The sequence below is a fragment of the Giraffa tippelskirchi genome, chromosome 3 (assembly GCF_054371585.1).
Source record: "Giraffa tippelskirchi isolate mGirTip1 chromosome 3, T2T-mGirTip1v1.2.pri, whole genome shotgun sequence".
NCBI lineage: Eukaryota > Metazoa > Chordata > Mammalia > Artiodactyla > Giraffidae > Giraffa > Giraffa tippelskirchi.
The window spans coordinates 9,039,048-9,052,557 of record NC_137277.1 but is presented as its reverse complement, the minus strand read 5'-3'; positions in this window follow the sequence as shown (position 1 = coordinate 9,052,557).

Genomic DNA, 13,510 nt, shown 5'->3' with positions numbered 1-13,510 from the left:
TGACCAAACACATCAGCCCATGAGGCTGCTAGCCATGCTTCAAAGACTGACTCCTTCACCCAGAGACTGGGACTTAGAGCCTCTGAGAATCCATTTCCTGCTCTGTAAAATGAGGGAAGTAACAGTCAAGTCTTCCCCAGGTTGAAGTGAGGATTCGATGAAAAAAAAAATGTGTGTGAAACCCTCGGTGGAGTGCCAGCCTTTACCCGCTCAGCTGCCTGAGTTTTGGAATGAGGTTTCTATTGAAATTTTCTTTAAATAGAGGAGAAATATCCAGACAAATGACATCTTGGCTTACCACACACGCACACACATTCACATCTATTCACACACATGTACATATATTCATATATACACACATATTTATAGCTTTCTGTATATATCTATACATATATAGATATACAGGTCTACTCATATCTATTTATATACACATATTATACATACATATATTCATATCTATATACATATATATGTATATATATATTCATATATACACATACATCTATCTATATATACTTATACATACACACATATGCATATCTTTGTATACACATATTTCTGTAGCCATATATATTTATGCACACATATACATATATCAGTATAGGCATGTATATTTATAACTATGCACAAATATACATATATTCATATCTATACATATGCTTATCGCTCTGAATAAGTGTACACATACATACACACATTCACATCTATTTATACACTCATTCATTCATACATATATTCATATCTATACATATGTTTATCTATGTATACAAATACATACACACATTCATATCTATTTACATATACATATATATCCATATACACATATATTCATAGCTATCTGCATGCATATACATATATTAATTAATATGCACATATATTTGTACCTCTCTATACACACATATATACACATGTGTTCCTATCTATCTATATATACACATACACACATACTTCTCTTGTTTTTCTCTTCTTGGCTGAAAAGTTGGAGGCCTGGTGGCTCAGACGGTAAAGAATCCGCCTGCAGTGCTGGAGACCTGGGTTCGATCTCCAGACTGGGAAGATCCCCTGGAGAAGGGAACAGCTCCCCACCCCAGTATTCTGGCCTGGAGAATTCCCTGAACAGAGGAGCCTGGCGGGCTACAAGTCCATGAGGTCAAAAAGTCAGACAGGACTGAGCTACTTTCACTACTACTACTGCTCTTGCCTAGGAATAATGACAGCACAATGACTGTTGAAGCTAAAATCTCTGCTGAAGGAGATGGAAGCTTTGTGACTTGCTGGTGTGACAGTGGTCTCTCTCCTCTGGTCCCCGGCTGGCAGCCGAGAGGAGCCTGCATCAGCCCTCGGCTTCCTTCCCTTACTCCGGGTCTCTGACCTGTCAAACCAGCAAATTAACCGGAGAATTTGGAGAAAGATGAACTTGACTGGCACCTAGGAGGCTTAAAAATATGGTAATGCAATTAGCAGCCCCAGCAACCTAATGAGGCCTCTCTAAAATGCTGATAAAATACCACTAAAGAAAAATGCTTAAGAGCCTCTTCAAACTTTCCAAAATGTGAAGTGCGTTCTTATGGAAAAAATGGCAATCTAGTCTCCTTTCTCCAAGGTTCAAGATTAATTAGGGGCTTATTTAGTGCATGAATGAGGAAACAAATGAACTCTTGGATCGCAAAGCATTGAAACCAATTTTGTAATCATTTTTTTTTTACACAATTACATTCCTATCATAAAAGTCTTCATTAGACGTTGTCACCAGCTTGTATTGTGTTAGGGAAGTGTTACCTCCCTGGGCTTTTGACGAGACAGCATTTCCTCCCCATTAAAGAGGGCTCTTACAACAAAAGCCTTTTCTTTCTTTCGAACAGCAAAGGGCTATAGCTTGGAAGGCTAGTCCAGGCTCCAGGAAACTGCAGCTCCCTACTTGCCCTCCTCAACCTGGGTGCACCCGTCTTTTCTGTAGACCTGGCCTCTCCCCAAACAGGACAGATCAATGAGATGCTGGGTGAATGTATCTGGCTCCTTGGAGGTTCTGTTCGTTTTTTCAGCCATCCGTGATGACAAGACAGGCCTGGGGAGGGATATGAGTCCTGCTTACCTCTTTCTTCTCCATTGGGTGAAACAGCCATTGTGTGGGTGGAAGTCAGGGCTTGGGGTGAGAGAGAGGCCACCATTTGTTGAGAGCATTTGTGTACCTGATGCTATTCCAGGTGTTGAACAGCAAGGGTGGTACTAGGAGAGAGTGATTCACAGTGCGGGCTGGGACTTCCCTGGTGGTCCCTTGGTTAGGACTCCGTGCTTCCAATGAAGGGGCTGAGGGTTTGATCCCTGGATGGGGAACTAACATCCCACATGCTGCACAGCACAAACAAAGACAAATAAATAAACAAAAAACCCCACAAAGTGCAGGTCTGGGGTCAAAACGCCTGGGGCCGATGCAGCTGACCACTTCTTAGCTGCATGATGCTGGATGAATGAACAATATAGGAGCTTCTTCATATATGAAATAGAGATAGAGATAGTACCTCCCCCTTCCTCACGGAATGAATAAATGAAACACTGTGTATAAGAGGATTAACTGAATGCTTAGACCACAGAGTTCACAATCAGGTAATCATGTAATCTACATGACAAAGCTGCAAGATAAGGTTTTTCTTATTTTACAAATGAGGAACCAGAAGTCCAGAGATGTTAATGAATAACTCCAAGGTCATACAAGATGCCTCCTGTCCTGAGGTCCTGGGGCAGATCAGACTCTTTTATTCTTGGCCATGCGGGTTGTGAGATCTTACTTAGTTCCCTGACCAGGGACTGAACCTGTGTCCTAGGCAGTGAAAACGCGGAGTCCTAACCACTGGACCACCAGGGAAATTCCCCAGACTTGTTTGTATGTTCCATTTCTAATAGTTGTGGCCTCTGGATCAATCCTCATTCCTGCCATCTGTGTTAATTAGCTCTAAGAAGTACACTTATAGGTTTCCCAGGTGGCGCTAGTGGTAAAAAACCCACCTGCCGATGCAGCAGACGTAAGAAACGTGGGTTCGAACCCTGGGTTGGGAAGATCCCTGGAAGCACACTTGGGTCTGCTGCAGCCAACATCATCTGGAGGGGCTGGCTAGTGATCACCAGAGATACCAGTGGTTTCTTGGTGCGAGAGGGCATCCAGCTTTCCTGGCTGTTTTGGTGAATCATCCTGTTCTCACCCAGGGCTGTGTTATGTCCTGTGTTCACTGTGAATGAGGATCCTTGCTTTGGAAGAGCTCTATGTTAAGCAGCAGGCAAAGGACCAGTGGGGGCGTTGGTGGGAGGGGAGGAGTCCTGTCTGAGCATCACTGAGTGTGGTTTCGAGGTGCAGTCCTGGAGGCCCAGAGGTGTTTCCCCACTCGGCTCTTCTCTGGGTCTAGAAACAGCCCCAAGCCTGCTGCAAACTTGGAATCTTGGCAGAGAATTCGCCCCTCAATACTACACACGCTCAGCAACCACTCCTTGTAGCTAAAGAGAGGCAGGGTGGTACTTGCATTTCAGAGCCACAGCATGTTTAAGATAGGCTATTCACCGGGGGTTTGCGGTGTGTATCTTTGGGTACCACCCTGGAGCTAGAAAGAATGGATGCGGAGGAGGGCATAACAGCGGCCTGAGCTCTAGGAAATTTGGCATCCCGAGGGTTGGCCAGGCCAACCCTGCAGTGGGTGGGCAACCCCGTGCCCTCCACAGAGGCTTGCCCACTTGTTCCATCACCAGAGCTTGCTGCCCTTGATGGACACGAAGCTGGAAGGAGACAGTGGCTTTCAGAGTGCTGGGAGGGCTGCAGCGACTCAACTACCAGATGACAAGGGGAGATTCAGAAAGAGCAGGCTCGGATTGGCATCCACTTTGCATTCATTTTCATAGCACCCTGTTCTGCCTGCGGAGCCCACACCTCTCAACTCATTCTCCTGCCAGGGTGGAGAGAGGGGTTCCTCCAGCTCCTCGCCTTTGGAGAAGAGGGGGCCCTGCTGGAGGAGGACAGGGTCCCTGCCCAGGGCTGCAGGGTGGAGGGGGAGGGTGGGCCTGAGGTTGTACATTCCCTGGGAAAACTGCCAATGGGCAAGGGAGTTCTCCTTCCTTTTCTTGGGGGTCATTCTCTCTCTTAAGCCAAGAGCTTGCTGTTCTAACGAATTGGCCCTTGTGGTTTAATCTCTGTTTGGGTCACTTGGTTTTCTGCGGCTGCCAGTAGCACAGTGGTCCTGAGTGCTCAGAAAGGGGGCTATGCTTGCTCTGGGTGTGAATGAGCTACAGAAATTCTGCCATTCTGATCCCTTTAGGTGACCGCAGGCTCAGCTGGCCCCTTCCTGCAGCCTGCAGACCTCCTTCACATGGCAGGCCAAGCTAAGCTCAGAGTCTGGGGACTTCATTGTGTCCCCCCAGGGCCTACCTGGGGCCTTCTGAGGAAGGGGGTTCACCCTAGAGGGTCTTTACTCTTTCCAGGTTAGTAAGTGGAAGAATTGAGACAGAGCTTTGTATAGGCTTGGTTTGACTGTGCCCACCCTGGTCCCCCTGACATTGAATTCCAAAAACTAGAAAACAGTGATGGAAACCACAGCTATGTTTGACCTCACATGGGCGGTAGTTGACAGGCTCATTGTAAAGGGCTTCTATGCCCAGCAGACAAGAATCCCTTTCGGGGAGCTTCGCGTGTGGTCCTGCATCAAGTGCTTGATAAGATCAAATCCCAGTTCTGCAACTTGTCGCCGTATGACCCTGGGCAAATCCTGAACCTCTCTGAGTCTTCGCTTTCTGCTACCTCTTAACCACGACACCATCTTGAACCTGATAGTCACTAGCAGGTCTGAGATGCAGAGGTCAGTGGCATCAGTCCTTCATGAAGGGCATTCTCAGGTCTGATGCCGCCGTTTTCCCCTTCACCACCCTGCCTCAGTTTAATCAGTTCAGCATTTAGGGCAAAACTCAACCCTTACCCCTGAGGGTCTAGCAGAGGTGGGTGCTGGGATCTTAGCCAGTACCTTTCAGTTATCTTTGTTCTGCCAGGGGGAGCCCAGCCCAGGGTCTGCCAGGCACAAGGTCTTCCCTTTGAAGAATTCAAAGGGGAGCTGTATTTGCAACCAGGTACCAAGAGCTTTGGTCTTCCCAGGAGTCTTAGAGGTAAAGAATCCACTGGCTAATGCAGGGGATGTGGGAGACACAGATTCAACCCCTGGGTCAGGAAGATCCCCTGGAGGAGAAATGGCAACCCATCCCAGTAATCGTCCCTGGATAGTCCCGTGGACAGTCCATGGGGTCGCAAAGAGTCGGACATGATCGAGCGGCTGAGCATGCGTGCATACATGCACTGAGAGCCTCAGAGGGATCCACAGCTCCCCTCCCCCTCCCCACACTCAGAAAAAGACGAGGGGGGGTTGCGGTGGGGAGAGTCTGAGAACTGAGAAACACTAAGCGATAAAGGACTTTAACATAGATTTACTTTAATTATATACTTCAGTAATTTGCTGTAGTTTCCCATCCCATTATTCAATTACAACAGTAACTCATCTAATGGATATTCACTGAGAAAACATTCATTTTATTTTATTATGTTTTTGTGTTATAGTCTATAATGACGGTAACAAAGTCTGCCTTTGTATCCGAAACAGGCTGGGGGTGGGGTGGGGGGGTTGGGATGGAGGTCCCAGGATCAAGTGGAAAGTCATGATGCTGGGTCTCTAATTCCTGGGGGCAGCCAGGGCCTGTCAGCCACAGGAGCTGAAGGTGGAGGCCTGATGGGCAGGGGTGTGCTGGAAAGAGTGGGCCTGGGGTGGAGTCTCAGGGGTGGAAGGGGGAGAATTGGGGGCTTCTGGGGGGCAGGTAAGCTGCCCCACCCTCTGAGAAGACAAGATGGATGAAACAGGGTCCCCCTTTCCTCTGGGAATGGGGAGGAGGTCTAGAATGTTTCTCTCTCTTTTTGTGAGGTGAGGAGTGCAAACTCTTCACATTTTTGCCAACCCTTTTCATTTTTTTTGGCTGTGTTGGGTTGCTTTGCAAGGGCTTTCTCTAGTTGCAGCCAGCGGGGGCTTCTCTGGTTGCGGAGCATGGGCTCTAGAATGAAGGCTCAGTATTCGTGGAGCACTGGCTTAGTTGCTCGGCGGCATGTGGGATCTTCCAGGAGCAGGGATCGAACCCATGTCTCCTGCCTTGGCAGACAGATTCTTATCCACTCTGCCACCAGGGAAGTCCCTGGAACGTTTCTCTTTATCTTCTGCTTGGCTGCCCTGTAATGGTGAGGAGGGAAGGATGAAGGTGTGAGAGGGAGTAGCAAGAGCAGCCATGGGTATCCAGGAAGAGTTTCCATTTTCTTTGGCATGAAAGGAGCATCTCCAAAGAATCCAGTACCAGCCGGTTTTGCAACACGGACCCGGAAGTCCAATCACAGTCTGTGTTTTGATATGGCCGGAGGGGCCAAGCTTGGTGTTAGTGCTTCTCCTGCTGGGGTGGGTGGCTGTGTTTGGAAGGTTTCCTGCTGGGTGGAACCATCCTTGTTTCTTTGTCTCACTCTTCCCCAAATGCTCTGAGCGTGTGTCCTTGGCCATGCCTGAACTTCAAACGTCACTCTGGCTATCAGACAAACACAGAGAGTAAAATAACTGTGTCTGGACTTCCCTGGTGGCACAGTGGATAAGAATCTGCCTGCTAATGTAGGGGACCTGGGATCAATCCCTGGTCCAGGAAGATTCCACATGCTACGGGACAGCTAAGCCCGTGTGCCACAACTACTGGGCCCACGTGCTGCAACTACTGAAGCCCAAATGCCTAGAGCCTGTTCTCTGCAACAAAAGACGTCACCACGATGAGATGCCGGAGCACTGCAACAGAGTAGCCCCTGCTTGCTGCCAACTAGAGAAAGCCTGCATAAAAATAAATAAATAAAAAAAGATAGTGTGTGTCCATGGTCCCTTCAACTCTGTGTGGCAGAAATTGGAGTTAAGTTACTGGTAGTAATAATTGTCATAATAATAATGATGAAAGCATGTTTTAAGCATTTACCGTTTGCTTGGCCTCTTTAAAGCAATTTACAAGTGTGTTCTTAAAATTATGACAGCAATCTTCTGAGGTGGCTGTTGGTAATGACAGCAATCTTCTGAGGTGGCTGTTGGTAATTATTATTTCTCTTTTACCTACAACGAAACTGGGGCTCAGGTCAGTAGATAAGACAGGGAAGTACTAAGTGCCTGATGGAGACCTTGACCTGGGTTGTGACTCTGGAGCTCTTGCTGGCCACCACTGGTTCTCAAAAGTTAGCATGCCCAAGAGCTGCCTTAACAGGCCTGGGGTTTCAGAGGGGCTGGGGTGGTGTGGCTGGAAAGAGACTTTGGCAAGGAGCATCTTAGGTGGTTGTGCAACAGGTGAGAAGCTGCCCGGTCTCCCCCGAGACCTGCTGCAGCCGTGGTGGCGGCTCCAGGGTTACTCCTGGGGCCTCTCACAGTCCCAAGTCCTCTCCTTTCTTCTTGTCTCCTGGTCTGCCTCAGTGCATGGAAGCTCCCCTGCACCCTGCTCTCCAGGTGGTCTGCTTGGCCCCCTCCTTAGGGATGGGTGTGTGGCCCAGATTCGGGTCTGCCAGGTGGGTCAAGACGCTTGGGACCTGTTGAGGGCCAGCTTGCAGGCCCTCCCTGCCTTCTCTTTGTTGTACCAACCTGCCCAGGCCCTTGGGATGTCACATCTGCACCTGCAGCTCACCCCCAGCTGTCACCCCAACAGCTTTGTCCTGTTTTGTCCGCTCTGCGCTCTCCTGCCCCCCTGGTCTTCTGTGGCCCTTCTGCCTTGTCCCCAGTTATTTCCTAGGCTTCTACCTGGCCTTGTTCTCAGGCTCCAAGCCACCTCTTCAGGTTCTACTCAGCTCCCCCAACCCTTGGACTCAGGGCTGCTCTTGGAGGCTCCCGCCTGCCTCACCCCAGCCACCAGGGCAGTCCCAAAGCTCCCCCTGTGCCCAGGTCACTTCTATGGTCTCACCTTAGGGGGTGGGTCTCCACCTGGCCCCAGCTCTGGCCTTGCCCACTCCCCAGCAGAGACTTGCTACGCCCCTCGCCTGCAGGTCCCCGAGGTCTGATGGGAGGAGCCGAGTGGGGAGAATGCATGCCCACCTGTACACTGTCATGGGGGCAATTCATCCCGCAGGGACTGGTATCTGTAAGCCACTGTCACCTGTGCTCGGTGTGTTAGAAAACCAGAGGACCAAACGCCTCCCTCGCTACGCACAAATAAAGACAGCCAGGCAGGCCAAAATAAGTGAACGACATACCGTGTGTCTTATTTAATGAACCCCTGGCAATAACAATTTGCTCATAATAAACAAAGGGACAAGTGCAATTCACCAGCCACTCCAAGCAGGGTGTTGGGTTAGCGCCCCACCAGAGACACTGGGATGCTTATGGAAAATTGCTTGGGAGGGTGAATGTAATTAATGGATAAACTCAAGCACTCTAAGGCAAATAAATTAATTTGTCTCCAACCTTGAGCTTCTCAGACAGGCATCTAGAGAGAAGATGAAGAGGAGGAGGTGAGCTTTGCTTCTCCTGGTTTCCCACCTTGAGGGCCCAGGTACCTCTATCTCCTGCCCCAGGTAACTCAGCAGGCTGGTCCTCCTGGAGCGGGGAGTGCACAGCGGCCAGGCCAGCTATGAGCTGGACCCATGTGCATATGTATGTTGTGGATTCCAGGAGTCTGTTAAATCAGGAGTGGCTTTGAGATACTCTGAGAACCAATGTCTTGGTTCCCTTCCTGAAGATCTGGGACATGTCCTTCTGCATCTTTAAAAAAGATGTTTATTTATTTGGCTCTGCTCAGTCTTAGCTGCGACACGTGGGATTTTTTTTCTTTTTTATTTACAGCAAGGGAACTCTTAGATGTGGCATGTGGGATCTAATTCCCTGACCAGGGTTTGAACCTGGGCCCCCTGCATCAGAAGCACAGAGTCTTAGTCTCTGGACCACCAGGGGAGTCCCTTTCTGCATCTTCTGTGTCACTATGGTGAAAGTGAAGTCGCTCAGTCGTGTCCGACTCTTTGCGACCCCATGGACTGTAGCCCACCAGGCTCCTCTGTCCACGGGAATTTTCAGGCAAGAGTACTGGAGTGGGTTACCATTTCCTCCTCTAGGGGATCTTCCCGACCCAGGGATCAAACCCAGGTCTCCCTCATTGCAGGCAGACGCTTTACCATCTGGGCCACCAGGGAAGCCTGTGGCATGATAGCCTTGCATATTACTTCCACCCCTGGCAGTCCCACTCCTGACCTTACAGTGTTGTTTTAGGACATACTCCTCCACCATATGGTAATGTCCTTCTCGAACAGTGTCCTGATTTAGGAACCTGGGGGACATGGAGGACACGGCTTTGCAATCTGCCCCCTGGGAAGCCTCTGATCCTTGCTGTTCTCCCTGGAGGGTGTTTTAGCAGCAGAGTGAGTCTTGATGGTGAAATTGGAATGAGCTCATGTTTCCAATTGGTTGGGAGCTTTTCTTTCTGATCTGGTTTGTTTTTGTTTAGTTGCTAAGTCATATCTGACTCTTAGTGGCCCCATGGATTGTAGCCACCCAGGCTCCTCTGTCCATGGGATTTCCCAGGCAAGAAGGCTGGAGTGGGTTGCCATTTCCTTCTCCAGGGGATCTTCCCCACCCAGGATCGAACCCAAGTCTCCGGCTTTGGCAGGCGGATTCTTTACCACTGAGCCATCAGGGAAGCATGATCTGGTTTATTGACCACTTATTTCTAAATTGCAGCCCTCCCTTCACTGTTTGCTTGTATTGTGAGTTTGGTTTCCTGAGAGGTGTCCTGAGCCCGAGGGAAGTTCATTAGAGAATGAAGGGAGGGAAGAATTGGAGTGGGCAGAGGGAGAGCCTGGCCTTTAGAGCTATGCTGGGCAGGGTGGAGCCAGCTAGTCCTTTATCCACAGACTCCAGGATGTGGCACCCCAGGGAAGGGTAAAGCCCTGGGAGGGGTGTCTCTCTACAGCTGAGGCCACTCCTGAGCGTGCTGCCAGCTGGGGGCAATGTGTCCAGCATTAGAGTCAAATCTGGGTGGCATAGCCCAGTGGCCACCACTTTGTGGCAGCAGACAGGCACGGGAGTTTGGGGCTGGCTTCATTGGCCCTCCAGTGTGGCCTAGGATCCCCACTTTGGCCTCTGTCTTATTGCTCCCCATGTCCTAGCCACTCCATTCATATTCTCTGTGTGTAGAAAACTCCTACTCATGCCGTGAGACCCAGATCAAATTCCCCTCTCCAAACATCTGTGCTTCTTTCTCCTTTCAGGGCTCCACAGTGCCACCTCCCTACCCTATCCTGGGATTTACTTGCATTCTGGAAATGATTTCTTGCAAGCCTGCCTCCCCACCTCCACTGACCCTGAGACCCTTGGGGTCAGAGACTATCTTTGATTTCTCCTGGCGTCCTTGGCACCTAGTGCCATGCTCAGACTTGGGAAGGTGCTCAGTGGCTTTGCTGGATGAATGAGAGAGTGAGGGTAAGTGAGGGGTGGTGGGGGGTCCTGTTCCAGCCTAGCAGGCCCCCTGGCTTCAGACCCCAGACAGAGCCCCGCCCCAGCCCAGGGCCCTCACAACTACTCATCTCCTTTGGCAGGAAAGGCCCCCTCATCAGGGGGTTTAGCAGCCCCCTGGGGAAAGGAGACAGATAAGCCCTGTTGCTCACCCTGACATCACTCCTTGGCCTTTGTTCTCCTTGGCAAACCTCCCTGGATTCTTGGCAGCCAGAGCATCATCAGTTTGATGGATGGGCTAGGTTTACAACGAGCTCTTCCTCCTTGTTTTAAACTCTCTCCCCTTTTATGACTGAGAGAGTCAAGGAGGAGGGAGGGGGTGGGAGCTCCTCCTGGCAGGTGGGGACTTTAGCTCTCCCTCCCGGGGGCTGCCACCTGGCCCTTTAAAGGTTAAGTGTATTTACGTGGTACCTACAGGAGGTTGCAGGGCTTGACAAAACCCCGGACAGATGATTAGTGGCTGCTGTCCTGTCGTCTTGGGCTGGGCTGCTGCTGCCATGGCCGCCTCCCAGGTGCCACCCAGGCAGCACCCAGCTCTGGCCTTCAACAGGCCTGGGGAACAAGCTCTCCTGGACCGAGAGGAGAGCTGGGATGTCTGGAGTGGGACTGGAGGGAGGCTAGGGAGCTGTTCTCTTAGAAAACAGGAGTGCTGTTTTTTTAAAGATTTTTTTTTTGATATGGGTCATTTTTAAAGTTCTTACTGAGTTTGTTACAATTTCGCTTCTGTTTTATGTTTTGGTTTTTTGGCCTGGAGGCATGTGGGATCTTAGTTCCTCAACCAGGGATCAAACCTGCATCCCCTGCATTGGAAGGCAAAGTCTTAACCACTGGACTTCCAGGGAAGTCCCTGGAGTGCTGGGTTTTGCACGGAACTCTTTCTAACCCCCAAGTTCAGCCTTCTCCGCTGCTCTGATAATGGTGTACAGGTGTACAAGGGCTCTAGGACCCAATTCCAAAATGCATGTGTATGTATGTGTGGTTGTCCCCACATCCCCCAAGCAATTCTCTGACACTAACTGGGGGTCCTACAATTCAACTCAATTCTGACATGACTTTCCTCGAGGCAGGATCGGATTCCATAAGTTACAGGCTCAGTCCTAGAAGATTGTCCCCAACTTCAGATGTCATCCCAAGTCCTGGTTGCCCCCTGCACTTCTCATTGACCTCACAGGACCGAGGTTCCGATGACACTTGCCTTGGGTTTGATTAATTTGCTAGAATGACTCACAGAACCCAGGAAATCCTTTTACTCACTGATTTATTATTAGAAGGGTGCAACTTAGGAGCCACCTGATGGAAGAGATGCAGAGGGCAAGGTCTGGGGAAAGGGGGTGGAGATTCTGTGCTCTCTCTGAGTGCTCTCCCCAAATCTCCATGTGCTCACCAACCTGGAAGTCAGTTCTTTAGTGTTTGATGGAGGCTTCAGGACATAGGCACAATTAATTAAATCACTGGCCATTTGTGATTGATTCAACTTCCATTCCCCCTGCCCTCCTGGAGGTCAGGGGAGTGGGACTGAAAATTCTAACCCTTTGGATTTCCCTGGTGGTCCAGTAGTTAAGAATCCATACTTCCAATGCAGGGGGCATGGGTTCCATCCCTGGGCAGGGAAGTTGCATGATGCAGCTAAAAATAAAAAAGAAAACCCAACCCTCTAATCACAGGGTTGGCTCCATTCGCAATCAGCCCCCACCCATCCTAAGGGGCAGATCAAAAGCCACCATAGACCTAGGGCTTAAAAAGAACAGACATTTATTCTTTTTCAGTGTGGAGGCCGGAAGTCTGAAATCAAGGTTTTGGCGAAGTTGTCTCCTTCTGAGGTTCTAAGGGAAGAACTGCCCCAGGCCTCACTCCCAGCTTCCTGGGCGGTCCCTGGTTTGCAGACACATCAATCTAATCTCCGCCTCTGTCGTCCCTTGGCCTTCATCCCTGTGCGTGTCTGGGTCCAAATTTCCCTTTACTTCTCCTTATAAGGGTAAGAAGTCATTGAATTCAGGGCCACACTCATCAGTGTGATCTCATCTGAACTGAGGATATATGAAAAGACCCTACTCCCAAAGAAGTTCGCGTTCACAGGTACTTGCGGTTAGAACCTGACGATGACCTTTTGAGGGGAATGCAGTTCAACCCACGATAATTCAGTCCATGCCGACGCTGAGTTTTGTGAGCAGCACACCCTGTCCTGCCCTCTCCCATGTTTGACCCCCAACACCAGGATAAAGTCGAGTTGAGTGGGTCCTGGTGACAGCAGTGTGGCTGATGAGATGGTGAGTCTTGGTGAGATGACTGATCTGAAATTTCCAACCATCCTGGGGACCATGGAATTGTCCATTTAAGCCCATGAGGCCTACAGAGCAATGGGACACTTTGGGGAGAGGACCTTGGACTGAACCCCCAGGGCTCTATGGGCACCTCACACATCCAGCATCAGTATTTGGTCTCCAGGGTGATGCATTAGCATCTCCTTATTGTCACCCAGTGGTGGGTGTGGACCCAGGCTGAGCTGCACATCCAAGGCCCTGGAGCTTAGGGCCTGAGCCAGATTCTAAGGGAGACTCTGAGAAGGCAACTAGCACCCAGGGATGCCAGCCAGATGGTTGGGCACCCTCATCCTGGCCGTCTTGTGGAACAGGGAAACCGAAAAACCATTTGTGGAGTAACTTTGCACAGTGGCTGGTTCTTCCCAGTGGTCGGTTCTCAGGCTCAGTGCCCTCATTCGTTGGAAGAGGCTCCCAGCAGAAGCGTCCCCAGGTGTCCTGGAGCAGCCAGCTCGCCCTCTCTACTTGCTCCTTTTTCCCTGTTTCACCCCCCAGCCCCCCGCCACTCCATCATCCTGGGGTCACTGCCCAGAGAGCCTGCTGCGTCTGACTTAGGGAAACCTGAGCCGACATAGCAGTGAGGGCATCTGTGTGTTTGCAGGAGGGGGCCCTGCGTGGAGAGCAAGCTGTTTGGGGGGGATGAGGCATGAACACAGCTGTGCACGGAGGTTAGACGGC